Genomic DNA, 19,076 nt, shown 5'->3' on the forward strand with positions numbered 1-19,076 from the left:
TTTTAATCCTGTGTCGTTTCTGAATACTTCTGAATTATTACTCATGCCAGGGCTGGCAAGATCAGGTGACAGTGGACGTGTATTCTGGTCATTGAGGTTTACGATTGGATGCAGCGTGGTGTGTTATTTTTTTTTCCATGTGTATCAGTAGACATTTGCATGTTAACGACAGGTTTTGACAGATCAACTTGTTTGCATTACCCAGAAGTCATTCCATGTGACATCTCCAAAGATTACATTTGCTGAGCATGACACAATTTTGTAATATGAAAACACCGTATTTTTTACTACACTGTTTTTTTTTTGTTTTTTTTTTTAAGAATGGGATTAGCGATTCTTTCCAAGTACCCACTGACAGACAGATATAGCAGTCACTTGTGTGCAAAGCACTTGCATACTTACCAGGGCAATGTATGGGTATTTTTATATATATATTTAAACATCCACGCAGTGTGTAGTACTGTGCTTTGGTCTCATAAGTGCTCTACACATATCTTGGGCTTATACGTGGGCACTCAGATTACAGAGAGCGCTAGTAAGCAAAGGGTTAATCTTCAGATGAGAGTCACGCTACCACTGCACAGCTGCCCTCGAGTTCTATAAGCTATTTGTAGTGTATCTAAATTTAACGTGACAAATGCACTGTGCATGTTGGTTTGTAAAATGCGCATCAATAAAGATGTTCTCAGATAAACATATGAAGTGATTAAGTTCACTTGCCGATGGTGTAGGTGCCAACTGGCGGGGCAGAGGGTGAGGCAGTCATGGTCGGAGCAGACCTATATGTTTTGTGCATAGAGTGTGTGTAGGGAGGGTGTTGAATGTGCTTCTCACCCCATGGTTTAAACACATAGGACCTCATTTAGAGTCGGACACAAAGTCCGTTTAAGAAGTGTAGGAGTGGGAGTGTCCCGCAGCTTGGTAGGGTATTACGAGTGGCAAGCAACCCCATTTGCGTCCCACTCGTAATACCCTATCGAGCTGTGAGCAGTTCCTGCAGCTAGCTAAAGTTTGCGCCACCTAATTCCTGCCTCACAGCTTTAGCCCTGTTTTGACGTGTGTTGCGTCTGCTCCTCGCTGCGACTAGGATGTATTTACATGGTCACGCCTTCACAATTCCGCGTTCCTCCCATTCTCTCGTAGTGAGTCGCAAGCTGTCGCAAGTGTTGTTAATTGCGTCCAAGATGCAGGCGGATTTGGGGCTTTCTGCCCATGCGTTGTAGTGTTTTTTGGTTAGATGCGCCTAAAATGGACTTTGCGTCCAACTCTAAATGAGGTCCATACTGGTTGATGAATTGGCTTCTGACTATGGCTAGGTACACACTTAAGGTTTTTCAGCAGATTATCGGGCATATCACTGGATAAACAACCGCTCGGCCACATATCGCGTTAGTGTGTATAATAACACGATGAACGATAGTCGTTCTAAAGTGCCGATTGGCGTTTCATTTGGACGGTCGTACTGTTTAATAATCTCGTTCCAATCACCTTCCGATCAGGTAGTGTGTATGCATTCACGATCACGATCTCCATAGAGTTTACAGAGTCATGGTCTTTTCAGCCGATGCCGGCAATGAACACGTCTTGGTGACTAAATGTAGTGAGTGCTGTAGCTGGAATAGTTTGTTCATTCTTTCTGAGACTGAACATTCGTAAGGACATGTGGATAGCTATAACAAGGCGGTTATAACCAGTGTAACAGGAATGAATGAATGAGTGGTTATTGTGCTGTCATTCTCTAAACGACTAGAGGACCAGATGAAGAGCACATATCTAAAGATAAATTATGTCAGTGTGTACGCATGAATCGCCCAAGCGACTGGACCTTCAGTCGTTAGTAAAATCGTTGTACATAACACATCGGTCAGAATTCTTCAGAGTGTACCTAGCCTAAATTGACCCTGAATTGTATTTATTTGTTTGTTTGCGGTAGAGAAATTAAATTATAAGCTCCAATAGGGTAGGGACAGATGTGCCTGAAATATGTTCTCGGTAAAGCTCCGGGAAATATGTCAGAGCTCTTAAATAAAGGAGGATGCTGACAATAATAATAGTGAATACAACGGTTTCAACTAGCATCCCGTTGTCATGGAAACAGCTTTGCTCTCACTGTAGTGCAACGGGCATCAACTGTAGGACTGACACTTCCACATTCTTGTCATGACCCATGACCGTTAGCAGACAGCATGGATGAACTGATTGATGTGCAAATATTGCATTCCTTATAGATACATGTATCCAGCATCACTTATTAATATATACTTCCTCAATTTTATATACAGCCCTTTTGATGATTTTACCCCAGCACAATTTCTTGCAATCATCTGTTTATAAATAGTTGGAAGAACTTGATAAGGGTGAAGCTTTCATTGGTCTCTCACTTCCTTTTAAACTGTATCTTGTTGCGCCAGGAAAAAATCTGAAGCAAGCTTATATTAAAGTTTGCAATAGCATTAATTTTAGCAACAAACCAATTTTAAACATGTTCGTAGGATAAGGTCAGGCAAAGTTAAACCACATGTATGCTCCACATCCAGCAATAACAAAACACTTGTTTCCAGCTCCATAAAGAGCATTATGAAAAAAATATGAATCCCTACTTGAATTTTAAGATGACAGACAGTGATTTAAGGAGTGACAGTTTATTTGTTATGGTTCTGTAACATTTTATCTTTTATTAGTGGAAGAGTTCAGGATTCTTGTTTAATAGGGCTGCCCCTCTCTTATGAATCTCGTTCTGGCGTAGGGCTATGGTTTGCCTTGTGAGATCATGGTCAAAATATCCCAAACCTACAAAGGGCAGAAATCTGACAGTTTGTTGAAACAATTAATGTATACTGTAATTATTATACTATGTTGTTTATACGTACACAATCACATGTTGTATTCATATATATGCCGCACCTAATCTTATTGTCGGACTCTTTTTATTAGCTAATGTCCAAAATACTGCTCCTCATATTATCAGGCTATGAAACAGCAAAGTATGTTTTTATAGCATCTGCTTAAAAAGTTCTAACTTTAAGTTCTATTTTAAAAGAGCTATCACTATCCAAATACCCCATCTACAGAAGTATTAGAGGGGCAGGGGTATCGTCCCTAGGAATTCTGCCATTCCGGAATGCTCATGTGGAAAAACACTGAACAATACCCAACTTAAACCCATCACCAGGCCATGCGTGTGCTCTTTTGCCGACGCGTGTATGCGCAGTGGAACTGAAAACCCATATTTGGACTTTCAGTTTAAAAAAAGATCACATTTATTTTAAAAATAATAAATAATATGTCAAGCCATTTATACAATAAAAACATACTTTATTCAAAGAATAAAGCATTTTAATGGTTTTGTTCTGTTATTGCCCTCTTGAGTACCGCCACCAAACTTGTTAGTTGCAAAGACATGGGGAAGCCTTTATGATTGAAACTTACTGCTGACAGGTTTAACCGTTTTGGTGTACTGGACAAAGCCAAAATAAGCTCTAATGCCGGTGAGACCTCCTTTCATAAATGTGTCCTAAATCTCGTATCTGCATTTTGCTTCACCCTATTTCTACTTATCTTTCCAGCATCTCTTTTAGTGGCTTGTCTTGTATTATACAGCACTGTTGCACAGTGGTTAGCATAGCCACCTCACAGCGTTGGGGTCATGGATTAGATTCCAACCAGGGAACTAAATGTATGGCGTTTGCAGGGGTTTCCTCTGGGTCCTCTGGTTTCATTCCGCACTCCAAAGACTTACTGGTAGGTTAATTGACTTCCAACATAATTAATCCATATGAGAGTGTGTGAGGGATAGGGAATATATATTGTAAGCTGGCTCGCACATGATATAGAAACCCACCACCGGTCTGGAAAGTGGTAAGATTCCTCTTATTATTATTATTATTATTATTATTACCATTTATTTATATAGCGCCACTAATTCCGCAGCGCTGTACAGAGAACTCACTCACATCAGTCCCTGCCCCATTAGGGCTTACAGTCTAAATTCCCTAACACACACGTACACAGACAGACACAGACTAGAAAAGGCCATGGTCGGGAATTGAACTCATGACCCCAGTGCTATAAGGCAGAAGTGCTAACCACTTAGCCACCATGCTGTTAACCAGTATCAGTTTCACAAACACGTTGCCACGTGCTTCCGCTACTGCTGGTTGCCTGCCAGCATTACATCCGGACAATCATTGTCATTGCCGGTGAGCCCAAACATTACATCTATCACTGGCTGGTAAGAATGATCGGTCTATTAAGGGATACTGAAACAGTTTGTGAATCTTGGAGTGACTGTTATTGAATCCATTAGTTCTTTGATCGTTCCTTAATGGATTAAATAGGTTTATGGACTAATATTAATCATTTGGCTGTATATTTTCACTGTGTGTTGTCTCCATGTGTTATCTATTAGTGTCTATTTTTTGTCTTTTAATGATGTTATGGTTTTAACTTTATTTGTCAATCAAGCGTTGTGGCATTTAAACTAACAAGGGATCTCCATTTGGTACTATTTTTACTGTATTTCTAAACAAATTTTAATATATTTAATTTCATGTATTTTGTGTTCCAGTGCTACCTATGGCCCTCATTTAGAATTAGGAGTAAATCAAACTAAAGGGTGCAAAATTGCACCCGGACAATCGATGACCATTTAGATTTGAGTAGGATTTGGCGCATTCCCAACTTTGCACATTCTAAATCTGTCTGTACATTCTAAATCTGTCTGCACATTCTAAGTTTGCTCCAACCCCTGCGACGCAACATGTGCAAAATTGCACAATCTGGCAGGATTTACGCCTGCATTTAAATGAGGCCCTATTTGTGTGTTTTTACTTTCATACTTCGCCAGCACCAACCTTATACTGTATTCGGTAGAATATCCTAGCAGCCCTTATTGGTCCATGATATCCTGGCTGTATGTTGTATATATACGTGCAGATGTATTTTGCAGAATCCTTTAAAACCTCAGTTCTTCCACTAAAGCCGCCTTAAAGCTGAACAGACCTCACCCTGCCTTGATTTATCAGATGGTTACTGGTGACATTGAGGCCTATATATTCATCTTGACACAATGAGGACAGACCAGATGTAAGCAACAGGCCAATCACCCAGCTCTAGGGGAGCTTACAAATTAACCCCTTCAACGCAGCACATGCCTACAACAAACAGCATTGTCTCTCCAAAATCCTGTATTCATTTCACATTCTCTGCAAGGCTTTTGAAGACTGTACTCAGCAATGATTTATAAAGTGACAGCTGAGTACTTGTAACCTGGCAAAGAACAGTGTAAAGGGATTTTGAGGGAAAATACGAATGATTATTCCAAAAGCTTTAAAACCGAGGACATTCTATCGAGTGATGATATCTTCAGCTGGATCATCCCAAAAGCTGCTCTCCAGACACAGCTCATCAGAAGAACATTATCAGTTGTGCAGAAAAAAAGGCAAAAAATAATAAAATAAAATTCCAGATTCCTGTATTTTAGAAGCCAGAGAGAAATAATAAACTCTGATTTCTTGATTTGGGTGTTTTATTCTGATTAAACACTGGTGTGCGGCTCCATATTGTCACCAGAGAGAGATCCCTGGATTTGTCAATGACAGTTGTATACAATGTACTTCATGGGATACCTGCTGGGTTTAAATAGACCTAAGCAAAATGTCATGACATATGGAGCTTGGATCCAGAGTATATACAATCAGATTCCACACTTACTGGTGATGAAATCTGGGCATACACAGGTCGATCCAGCCTATTGGCCCAACCACTGGGCAGCTGGATCTCTGACTATGACCAATAGGCTGTACTGAATTACACAGCAAATTTAAATACTATATCATACATCCAAAGTTCTGTCAAGGGATGGGACTTTTACATATATATTTGTGAATTTTATTTGCGTACCTCCCAATAGTCTTCGTTTTGGTCGGACTGTCCCAGTTCTTGGACCGTGAAAGGGTTGTGACCAGTGCTACCACTAGATGAACCTAGGTGGTTTTCTTGGGCGCCAAGGTTTAGAGACTGCCTAAAACACTAAATAAATGACATAATGTGATTCAGTGTTCTTATTTACTCCTCCTGCACTGGGCGTCGGCCAGTGACATGGAGGGCCAGAAGCCGCCATCATCTTCCCTTAAAGCTATGGGCTGCTGCTCCTCCATGTTGGTAATGGGCAGGGTAGTCTCGCTGAGCCATAATGTCCATAAGGAAGGGGAGGGCTGCCCATGGCTCCATGGGCGTCTGCCCTGGCACTGGGTGTGGCTTCACATGAATGTGGTTTTTGGAGATTGTAGGCGGAAGTTATTTTATATCTGTTTCTTCTTCAAGACAAGAGTAGCAAAACAAAAAAACACTGAATTTGATTTATTGTGTGAAATATTTTATTCTGTCCTTCATTGTCAAAGGTTAAAGACAAGACACAAGAAAACAGTGTGTTGCTTAGTGGCTTGACGTATGTTTGAATTTGAAAGTGTCTTAAAGGGTCCGCATCCCTCTCTAATTCCTTCCATCAGGTCATGTCTCTAGTCACAGTGAGCTGTACAGTGAGATGGCTGCTAGTGAGACACATGTAATTCCATTTAGACCTAATAATGATATTAATGTATATATTTGTAGACCTCTTTCCACAACAGTTCATCTTTATAATAAAGTAATGGATTGTAAGGGATGACTAAGGGCTAGATTTACTAAGCTGCGGGTTTGAAAAAGTGGGGATGTTGCCTATAGCAACCAATCAGATTCTAGCTTTCATTTGTTTAGTACTTTCTACAAAATGACAGCTAGAATCTGATTGGTTGCTATAGGCAACATCCCCACTTTTTCAAACCCGCAGCTTAGTAAATCTAGCCCTAGGTCCTAAACATTAACTTATATAAAGCACGTAGGTAAAATGCAGTATTCTAATCCTAACTAAAAACATAATTTTGATGGAGCATTCATTCCCTTACGGCTCCTTCCAAAACTGTAAACATTGCACCCTGTATCCTGGAGTTAGCAGCTAAATGTTTGGGATTAGATGACACAAAGGAAATCACACTGAAAGAACATAATTTTTCCTATTATGAACCCCCTAATGCTTGTAAATGTGTAATAAATCCCCTCCCCGTGCATCTGTCATTTATAATAAATAACCTCACTTGTATATGTTTTCTTTTCAAATACAGAAAATGTTATTGTGAGGTAAGTTTAGCAGGCTGCGTTATCCATTGAGTCTGTGTTTGGTACAGTACTCTAGGGAGTGGAGAAACCTGTGGTAGAATATTGGTTTGTCGTTACAAAGCAATAAAGCTTGTACAAACAAATGTTGAATACCTGGGAGTGCCCCGTTTAATTCAATAAGAATAGCTCAAAATATAGGTTAGTAGAATAACGAAATGTTTCAGTGTAATGTCCCTTTAAATGACTGGATCACTGCAGGATTTATTTGCTCCATATGAAGTGATGGGTGATGGTTTTGAATCTTTAATGAACGGAGCCACACACGCTGCCCACGCCTGGTCATACGCTCTGTTTCTTTTCCTCCAACACCCTCCACCACTGAGCTGTCTTGGCAGACTGTCCAGAGTCCACTCCAGGTGTTCAGGGCACAATGATCTTCTACGCTGCACACAAAGGCCCCGGTTCCAATAATACGCAGTTTATGGAGCAAATCGTTGGACACCCTGCACACTTTTGCATTGAAACTTGGCACCAATGCACCTTCCAGCTGGCAGTCAAATCTGGCTCTCTCATATTTACATACATTTGAATTGTATAGGTTAACGTCTTCAACTAGCAGGTTTCATTTCATCAATAGGGGGAAGGAGTGCACATGAGATCACCATAGAGGTTAATGGAAACAGCCCCTCTTAAGATGATAGGGTGGTCTGCCGTAAATAACATATTTCTCTTTATTGCCCTGGTTACTGTATTTTCCATCTCATAAATGTTGTACGAGTGATGTACCGCTTCAGTATTTTCTTTTCACCTGTAGAGAATTAAACACAACTGTGTTGAGTACATTCCCAGCATTGCATATATATCTATATCATTTTTACATAATACAATATATTTATTACACACATGAGACATATAATGCGTGTGTGTGGTGTACAATAGCATATATAATATATCTCATGCCCCCATGGTGCTGAAACATTGTGTCACAAATGTGCAGAAATTGGAGCCAAATTGACATTTGTACATTTGAAGGGTTACTGTTACACATATTAAAGTGTTAGAATTAAATATATATGAACTGTAATTTATAGACAATACATAGCCTATTCTCTGCTTGCTACACTTCATTTCTTTATTAATATTTGAATAAGTTCTACATAGGGGCCGATCCCCTCTTGACCGGAGATACAGGGTCACCAGTCGATGTCAGAGCCACACACTATATTGAATCAACAGCGGTTGATAGGATCATGATCAGGCAATGGGGATAAAAGTATTAAGGAGAGCATAGCAAAACAAAAAAAAGGAGTAACTTTGCACCTCGTCAAAACCATGTTGCATTGGAGGGGGAGGTAAATTTTAAATGTGGGGACAGATTTATAGTTGGAGTAGAGCATGACCCAGATCAACATTAAATTTCAGTTTAAAAATAAAGTTTTCAAGAATTTGTGTTACACATGACAAAAAAGTCAGTATTTTTTTTCTTTATGTGCAAAATAATAAAGTAATTTGCACCACTTGCATTGTAACATGGTTTGCCCAGGAGCAAATTTACTCCTTTTTTTACTTTGCTCTCCTTAATGACTCATTGTGTGCGCTCATCTTCCACCCACACTGATGGGCCACCGCTTATAGAGCAGGAACATCAGGGCACAACGCTGAATGTCATCAAAACAATGTAATGTTTCCTAATGATACAAGCTGCAATGTTTAGTTATACACAACATTATACATTGTAGTCATTCTGTTTTTCTGTTAAAGAGGACTGTTGTGGTTCTTTAAATTGATGTTTGCAGTTGTCATTGCTTTAGTCATACAAGATTATTATGATTATTATTTTTATTATTAGGATTATCCAGTTAAACTAGGTCAGAAGTTTGCAAACTTTTGGGGCTCAGCCCCACTATTGATCTGTAATATGTGGTCAGGACCTCCCACCTCAGTCCTACACCCCAGACAAAAACATTGTTGTCCAGTGCACTGCAAGTCAAGGTGACCGGGACTTAGATCTCAGGACAGTTCAGTCATTGGCTCTTTCTCTCTGTCCCCAAACTTGTCTATCTTTCTCCTCCCCCATGCTCCTCACTTGCTTCATGTTCCTGCTCGTACATATCTTTTTGAACCCTGTTCCTCGCAGTCTCTTTTACACTTTCTCACCCTTATCCTCTGTATTTCTCCCTCAGCTCCCCACTCTTACCCTGATCATCCCTCTGCCGCCTCCACAGCCCTCTCTTTTCTTTCCTCACCCCGCTGGCCTTATTGTTTTTCCTTAGAGGTTTATTTCTAAATGGGTGAAAATGTGCAGTGAAAATGGGTGTTTTGCGTCTTTCCCTGTCTATGAAAGGCTACCGGGGTGCTGTCACCGGGGCTACACCAGTGAAAGCTTCCCTAAGCAAAACAAACATTGTGGTACATGTACAGCCGCAATTTTCCTATTGCTATCACTATGTCAGGATGGAAGGCAATACTGAAAGAAAAAATGCTTTATTTATTTAAATAAGGCATTTCTTTTCAATGAGAACTATATTAAATGAACTAATTCTTTAAAAATATGTTTTACGCATTGTTTACATTGTATTTTTTGTTTTAACTAGTGGAACTGGAAGCCCACATCATGGGTTCTATTTTATATTGCCTGGTCACATGTGCACAGATGCATCCAGGACTGGCTGGAGATGTGGTGAGATTACTTTTCCTGCTGCTAGCCAGTACCGCTGGTCAGCTGACTATTATCCAGCCGCTACAGTGATATACTCTTGTTAAATCATGGTGATAGCTGAGAAAAGCCACTATAGAAAAACTACCCTACCGGAAAATATTATCAAAAAATAGATCCGTTAGCCCTGGTTTCTCTCTCTTTTTGAGCCCTTTTTGTCTCTTTCTGATCTTCTCTTGCGTATTGAGCAGTAATGCCGTGAAGAGGGCACCTGCACATTGATGAGCCATCCTGCGATGCTTGCTCCTGTGATAGGAAAGAGAGACAAGTAGATTTGGGTTTAAAGAAAGAACTTTCTCTCCAGAAGCTTAATTGAAGATATTTCACTTTTATACATAATTTTCTAATTTGTAGAATTTTTGCTTTATTTTTATTTACAGCTGTTTTTTTTCTCATGTCTGAAATAGAAATACTGTAAATATAAAGTGGATGTGTGATATTACATACTGTAACTATAAAGTGGACGTGTGATATTACATACTATAACTATAAAGTGGAAGTGTGATATTACATACTGTAACTATAAAGTGGACGTGTGATATTACATACTGTAACTATAAAGTGGATGTGTGATATTACATACTGTAACTATAAAGTGGACGTGTGATATTACATACTGTAACTATAAAGTGAATGTGTGATATTACATACTGTAACTATAAAGTGGACGTGTGATATTACATACTGTAACTATAAAGTGGATATGTGATATTACATACTGTATCTATAAAAAGGATGTGTGATATTACATATTGTATAAAGTGGACATGTGATACTACATATTGTAACTATAAAGTGGATGTGTGATACAACATACTGTAATTATAAAGTGGATGTGTGATATTACATATTGTATAAAGTGGACATGTGATACTACATACTGTAACTATAAAGTGGATGTGTGATATCACATACTGTAACTATAAAGTGGATGTGTGATATTACATACTGTAACTATAAAGTGGACGTGTGATATTACATACTGTAACTATAAAGTGGATGTGTGATATTACATACTGTAACTATAAAGTGGATGTGTGATATTATATACTGTAACTATAAAGTGGACGTGTGATATTACATACTGTAACTATAAAGTGGATGTGTGATATTACATACTGTAACTATAAAGTGGATGTGTGATATTACATACTGTAACTATAAAGTGGATGTGTGATATTACATACTGTAACTATAAAGTGGACATGTGATATTATATACTGTAACTATAAAGTGGACATGTAATATTACATGCTGTAACTATAAAGTGGATGTGTGATATTACATACTGTAACTATAAAGTGGACATGTGATATTATATACTGTAACTATAAAGTGGACATGTGATATTACAAACTGTAACTATAAAGTGGATGTGTGATATTACATACTGTGTAAAGTGGACATGTAATGCTATATACTGTAACTATAAAGTGGATGTGTGATATTACATACTGTAGCTATAAAGTGGATGTGTGATATTACATACTGTAACTATAAAGTGGACTTGTGATATTACATACTGTGTAAAGTGGACATGTGATACTATATACTGTAACTATAAAGTGGATGTGTTATATTACATACTGTAACTATAAAGTGGATGTGTTATATTACATACTGTAACTATAAAGTGGACGTGTGATATTATATACTGTAACTAAAAAAGTGGGCATGTGATATTATATACTGTAACTAAAAAGTGGATGTGTGATATTACATATTGTAACTATAAAGTGGACATGTGATATTACATACTGTAACTATAAAGTGGACATGTGATATTACATACTGTAACTATAAAGTGGACGTGTGATATTACATACTGTAACTATAAAGTGGATGTGTGATATTACATACTGTAACTATAAAGTGGACGTATGATATTACATACTGTAACTATAAAGTGGACATGTTATATTATATACTGTAACTATAAAGTGGACATGTGATATTACATGCTGTAACTATAAAGTGGATGTGTGATATTGAATACTGTAACTATAAAGTGGATGTGTGATATTACATACTGTAACTATAAAGTGGACATGTGATATTATATACTGTAACTATAAAGTGGACATGTGATATTACGAACTGTAACTATAAAGTGGATGTGAGATATTACATACTGTGTAAAGTGGACATGTGATACTATATACTGTAACTATAAAGTGGATGTGTGATATTATATACTGTAACTATAAAGTGGACGTGTGATATTATATACTGTAACTAAAAAAGTGGGCGTGTGATATTATATACTGTAACTAAAAAAGTGGACGTGTGATATTACATATTGTAACTATAAAGTGGACGTGTGATATTATATACTGTAACTAAAAAAGTGGGCATGTGATATTATATACTGTAACTAAAAAGTGGATGTGTGATATTACATATTGTAACTATAAAGTGGACATGTGATATTACATACTGTAACTATAAAGTGGACATGTGATATTACATACTGTAACTATAAAGTGGACGTGTGATATTACATACTGTAACTATAAAGTGGATGTGTGATATTACATACTGTAACTATAAAGTGGACGTATGATATTACATACTGTAACTATAAAGTGGACATGTTATATTATATACTGTAACTATAAAGTGGACATGTGATATTACATGCTGTAACTATAAAGTGGATGTGTGATATTGAATACTGTAACTATAAAGTGGATGTGTGATATTACATACTGTAACTATAAAGTGGACATGTGATATTATATACTGTAACTATAAAGTGGACATGTGATATTACGAACTGTAACTATAAAGTGGATGTGAGATATTACATACTGTGTAAAGTGGACATGTGATACTATATACTGTAACTATAAAGTGGATGTGTGATATTATATACTGTAACTATAAAGTGGACGTGTGATATTATATACTGTAACTAAAAAAGTGGGCGTGTGATATTATATACTGTAACTAAAAAAGTGGACGTGTGATATTACATATTGTAACTATAAAGTGGACGTGTGATATTACATACTGTAACTATAAAGTGACAGTGTGATATTACATACTGTAAATATAAAGTGGATGTGTGATATTACATACTGTAACTATAAAGTGGACGTGTGATATTACATACCGTAACTATAAAGTGGATATGTGATATTACATACTGTATCTATAAAGTGGATGTGTGATATTACATATTGTATAAAGTGGACATGTGATACTACATATTGTAACTATAAAGTGGATGTGTGATACAACATACTGTAATTATATAGTGGATGTGTGATATTACATATTGTATAAAGTGGACATGTGATACTACATACTGTAACTATAAAGTGGATGTGTGATATCACATACTGTAACTATAAAGTGGATGTGTGATATTACATACTGTAACTATAAAGTGGACGTGTGATATTACATACTGTAACTATAAAGTGGATGTGTGATATTACCTACTGTAGCTATAAACTGGACATGTGATATCACATACTGTAACTATAAAGTGGGTGTGTGATACAACATACTGTGACTATAACATGTGATTTAACATACTGTAACTATAAAGTGGATGTGTTATATCACATACCGTAAGCCACATTTAACAAGGTTTATTTTATGTAGCTGTGTGAGCTGGGAGATATCTGTGAGAATTGAGCTGTGGTAGTTATTTTATCAGTTGTTTTTCCAGAGGCTTGTGTCAGATGTCATCTTTATTTTACAAAGTCATCCCTCTCATTTGCATAGAACTTACCACTGGCATAAGCTGAGGGGTAAAGGGTAGTGAGGGGACATAAATTAGCAAAAAAGACTAAAAAAAAAATAGAATATTTTAGTTTTTGGTATATTTGTAATTTATGAATATTAACAATTTGCATGTTAGATGTTACAATTTGAAAAAAACAATGAAAAAAGTCTATTCTAGAAAATACAATACAAATATGTAGGAAAATTGTGTTATAAATATTGGAGAGGTTATGTGATGCAGGTACAACTAATGTCCTTTCCCAGTGGTTATGGTATCTTTAGTTTATTCACCACTCAGCTAAGGTCACTTAAATTATTACTGCATGCCTAGTGCTGTAAAAGTAAAGCATTGCACACTGGGTATTTTACTATACTTAGGTTCAGGCTTACAAATTGTTTTACACCAGCAGATATTATTCACCAGAGTAATGGACTTGACTGCTGAGAGCCCACAGTTTGCAGTCTCCGAGCTAGTTTGGCCAGGAAGCTGTTGACTAAACGGGACGGTGGTCAAAGACGGCCCGAGGTTAAGGCTGGAGGCTCTGGTTCACGTCAGTAAACAAGTCCGTGGCCAGGGTGGGAAGAAAGCAAACAAACAAGGTCAGAACAAGTCGGGTCAGTACACAGGAATCAGATAGAATAACTAGGAGCTCTAAGAACAAAATTGACTCAACTTCTAGTTTTGTATCAAGATTGCTGAATACTTGTTGGGTCATCTGCCTAACTCCACCAGATTTTAAATCTACAGCACAAATGGGGCAGTAGACATTAATATGTTAACTGACAGTAAGGCTTATGTGTAAATTAAAAGTCCTCTAACAAGACCTTACCTGAAATATCTATAGTTCTTAAATTCTGAGAAGAGTTTTACATACAAGACATTTTACATAAATATTAAATTATATATATATATGCAATGGCCAAAGTGAGCTGGTACACGGCATAGTTGCCGACTTTGTGACTCTGTCCTCCGGGAGGAAGAGTTGAGGTGGGGCTTAGTGATGCGATTAAGCCCCGCCCCAGGTATTCAATGCCGTGAATTCCGGCATTTTTTTAGGATCCGGGAGGGTTGCTTACTCCTCTGGGAGTCCGGGGGGACTCCCTGAAATTCGTGAGCCTCCCGGAAATTCCAGAAGAGTAGGCAAGTGCGGTATACGGTGGTATGACACAACGCCACTTCTCTTACTGCTTTCATGGTAAAACTATAAAATGCGATTCACACACATATATATATATATATATATATATATATATATATATATATATATATATATATACACTTTTCTGTTATTTTTCAATGAACCAGGAAAAATCGGTGTAAAATGCGTTGGGTTGAAAGTTGTGGCATAGTGCAGTAACACTCCAAACTTTAAGGGAAATAAGGAAAAAACACACAGAGAGATTTGCAATTGTCCATTGTGGTTCATTTTATAAAATTATTTATATCTGAATATCCGCAAATGATATATTTAGTATGAAAGAAACAATTCTTTACAGTAAAATAAAATGTTAAATTAAAGATAAAAAATAACTAATCTAAGCAAGCGTATGCAGTCCTACTTATGGAGTTCTGGAATTTTTACATTACTAAAACTTGAACTATTATGCTATACTGAACACATATAGGAATAAATAAGAAAAACTACTAAACACAACTATAGCAGTACAAAAATATTATATCTGGTTAGCAAAATAGGTCCTTAGAAATTCTTTAGGAAATGAGGGGATCATGAATAAGTGTGACATTATTCCAGAAAAGCATTCAATGATTTGCTGACAAAATCTATAACCGCATTAATATAAAATGAGTAGAGTTTATTAAGGTGAAAGCAGTGGTTAGCATAGAAAGTCTTGAACAAGTGACTGTTTAGAATGGATTATTTACTGGAGATAGTCTCTGCTTGGGGTTATGTTCATGGTAAAAAGTGGCTATAAAGTCTAGTTGGCCGCGAGGTGTCTCTGGAACGTCCGTGAGACACTTTGCGGTGGAGATTTGACAGCAATCACTACTCATTTTTCTTCGCACCCCATGGAGGTACAAGGGAAAATGAGCAGAGATTTCTACTGTAATTGCCGGCAATTGAATCTCCTGCTAAGGGTCGTTTCTCCAGCCTGGTGGAGCAGTCCTCCTCTTTTAGCACCAATGGTCACTCTCTTCTCATGCACATCCTTCACTCTGTTGGCATTTGTGGTACTGTTCTCTCCTGGTTTACTTCAGCCTGCTTATTGGAAGGGCATTGAGGACTGTATTGTAAAAGACTAAATGGTAACTAAACCTCAAATAACACTTGATCCAGTATGACAAAATAAACATTCACAAGTAAAAATATCCATATAGCAGAAGTATAAATGAGGATCCAAATGGGGATGAATGCTGTAAAATGCTTGGCTTGCAGTCTCACCACTGCACTTACCTTTAAGGATTAAGCTTTTCCTCAGGAGTTTGAAGTAGCCAATAGGATTCTGTGGGGTGGGGTTAGGAAGTCTTTACCAGCAAGAGGGATAGGAGAATTTCCCCATCTATCTTCAGGATTTCCCTCCCCTCCCTCCCCAATGTAATTTGTTTTCTCACTGACATTCTGGTGGGTATTCAATTACGATTTGTGGCCGCGATTACACAGGGCTGATGTATAAAGCGTCATTGTGGTACCGCAACATCACACATTTCCTTGCGTGAAAGCCACAATGTTGCAGTACAGGGAACTGTGCAACCGCGAATCCTAGTTGAATATGCCCCTCTGTGTTGTTGTTATCCTGGTTTTCTCTCCTAATACAAACGAGGCACAGTCGGCGAGATAGCGGTGAAGCCAGCGTTTAATACATGGGCGCAAGTGTTATGTTCGGCCATAGTAGTCTTCCCCTTTCGCTCTTGTCTCTTCATGGTCACTTGTGTAGGTGACCAGGGTATCGTTTCAGCAAGCATGCCTGTGTGGGCAAAAGGGGCGGAGTCTATCTGACACCTTTAATGTAGCACCGGGAATCAGGGCCAGCTGGCCAACCCAAGTTCTCGTTGGTATTGACTGGTAGCTGTTACAGCATCTGCTTTCGTTGCCATCATTTTTGCTATAGCAATTAAAACTGTGACCTTAGGGCGCCAAAAATGTAAACATCCGTAAATGTCTGTGTTATTGCAGATTTCTGAGTTGATCTTAGACAGCTTGAGGGTAAAGGGGAAGGTGGTGCCTTGGTGAGGTGTCAGCCGCTGGCATTTAGATGTTTGATATACAGCTGAGTGCAAGCAGGATTATGTGCATAACTAGGGGCCTGATTCATTAAGGATCTTAACTTAAGAAACTTCTTATTTAAGTCTCCTGGACAAAACCATGTTACAATGCAAGGGGTGCAAATTAGTATTCTGTTTTGCACATTAGTTAAATACTGACTGTTTTTTCATGTAGCACACAAATATCAAATTTAAATTTCAGTGACGTATAAGCAATCAAGTATTTGTGTGCTACATGAAAAAACAGTCAGTATTTAACTTATGTGCAAAACAGAATACTAATTTGCACCCCTTGCATTGTAACATGGTTTTGTCCAGGAGACTTAAATAAGAAGTTTCTTAAGTTAAGATCCTTAATGAATGAGGCCCTAGATCTCCATCCTTGCAGGATCACAGGTCTATTAAGGTAATTTACACCTTTAGACAACCCTCTACTGACCTTTACCTGGAGTGAGGCATATTTAGCAACCCCTTATCTTCAGGTCTGGTGCACCTTCATACATTTTGTTTATATATTCTTGAATTCTCTGTAGTTAGTTTATAAAGTGGAACTTGTATTAGTGGCCCCAAAACATTACTGAAGGGAGTAAAATTTGCTTTTCTAAAAATAAAACCATCTTGTGTTTACAAACAGATACCAGTTCTCTGGCAAGAGTTTTCCTTTTTATAAGATTACTCAGAACAGCCAAACACTTAACATTTCCAGAGCGTTTATTGCAGTTGTAAAATTCAGCAATAGTATTACAATGTGTGCTGGAATGTGTTAAAGTTACCATGCTATGTTCTCTGGAAACAAAATTATAATGGTTGTACAATCTTTACTTGTAAGTTATCGTATTACTGTTGTCTGTGTAGTCTGTATTCCATGGGGCCACTTTGTGATATGATAGAATCTACTGTATATCGCCTGACGATGAAGAATTGGGCGTATGTCCATTTACGCCACAGAAAAAACATTTCTTGCGCTTGCATTTGCACAATATACGCCCATAATTTCAGTTGAGCGAATCTTAGACTTGTGTCTGCTTGTGCTTGCTGAGTGGGTCAGGGGTTGCCACATGTAAGCTTAGTGTGAGTGTGGAGTCAACTACGCAGGGGCGCACGCAGGGGAGGTTTCTGGTTCTCCAGAAACCCCTTCCCTCCGCGAAGAACAGTGTCCCTACATAGCGGCACTGTACTATACAGCAGCCGCGGCGCTGTCAAAGAAGCGTCCGCGGTGGTGCTTCTTTGACAGCGCCGCGGCTGCTGTTCAGTGCAGTGGCGCCGAAATGGTGCTGCTGCTGCGCACGGCCGCATGCGCAGCAGCTCTCTCTATATGTTTTTTTTGGACATCCTGGGTCATGAGATCGATTCCCGACTATAGCCTTATCTGTGTGGAGTTTGTATGTTCTCCCTGTGTTTGCGTGGGTTTCCTCCGGGTGCTCCGGTTTCCTCCCACACTCCAAAAACATACTGCTAGGTTATTTGGCTGCTATTAAAAATTGACCCTAGTCTCTGTCTGTCTGTGTCCCTGTTTGTCTGTCTGTGTTTGTGTGAGTGTGTGTCTATATTTGGGAATTTAGACTGTAAGCTCCAATGGGGCAGGGACTGATGTGAATGAGTTCTCTGTACAGTGCTGCGGAATTAGTGGCGCTATATAAATAATCATCATCATCATCATCATTTATTTATATAGCGCCAACATATTCCGTAGCGCTTTACAAACATAATAAACTAATAAACAAACTGGGTAGAACCGACAAAGAGGTGAGAAGGCCCTGCTCGCAAGCTTACAATCTATGTGTTGATGATGATGATGATGATCCTGCATGCGCCCCTGCTACGCCTATTAAAGATGCAGCCGATTTTGATCTACATCAATTTTTCAGATATGTCTTTCTGTTTCATCTTGTCTATGTGGTTATATAGAACATACTGCTGGGCACAGACTATCCCAACATGCTGGATGTAAATTATCACATCTTGGAGACTTTTTAAGTATGTCCTGTCTGCCCTTTGTGTGTTCATGATTGGAACTATTTATAAGAAGGTATGTGATACTGTTATGTGACACTGTCTGCTTGTGTCATAGCTACGTGTGCCATGTGTAAGTGTTTTTAAGACTTTCTCATTGCATAGACTCACATAGTGCCAGTTGTCTGGCTGTAAATGTTCCTTGAAACTTTAGTTTTCCCAAGACTCCTATATACAATGATATACATTTAGACTGTATCTCCTGCTACCAAAGCCCCGAGAATATACAGTAGA

The 19,076-nt window shown here is 38.2% G+C and overlaps 1 protein-coding gene across 2 annotated transcripts in view; it reads left to right on the plus strand.

Annotated features, from left to right (window-relative positions):
- CACNA2D3 (calcium voltage-gated channel auxiliary subunit alpha2delta 3) overlaps positions 1 to 19,076 on the plus strand; it is a 790,245-nt gene that overhangs the window by 681,875 nt on the left and 89,294 nt on the right. The gene's annotated exons all lie outside the window — the stretch shown is intronic.

Source organism: Mixophyes fleayi, chromosome 8 (assembly GCF_038048845.1).
Source record: "Mixophyes fleayi isolate aMixFle1 chromosome 8, aMixFle1.hap1, whole genome shotgun sequence".
Classification (NCBI taxonomy): domain Eukaryota; kingdom Metazoa; phylum Chordata; class Amphibia; order Anura; family Limnodynastidae; genus Mixophyes; species Mixophyes fleayi.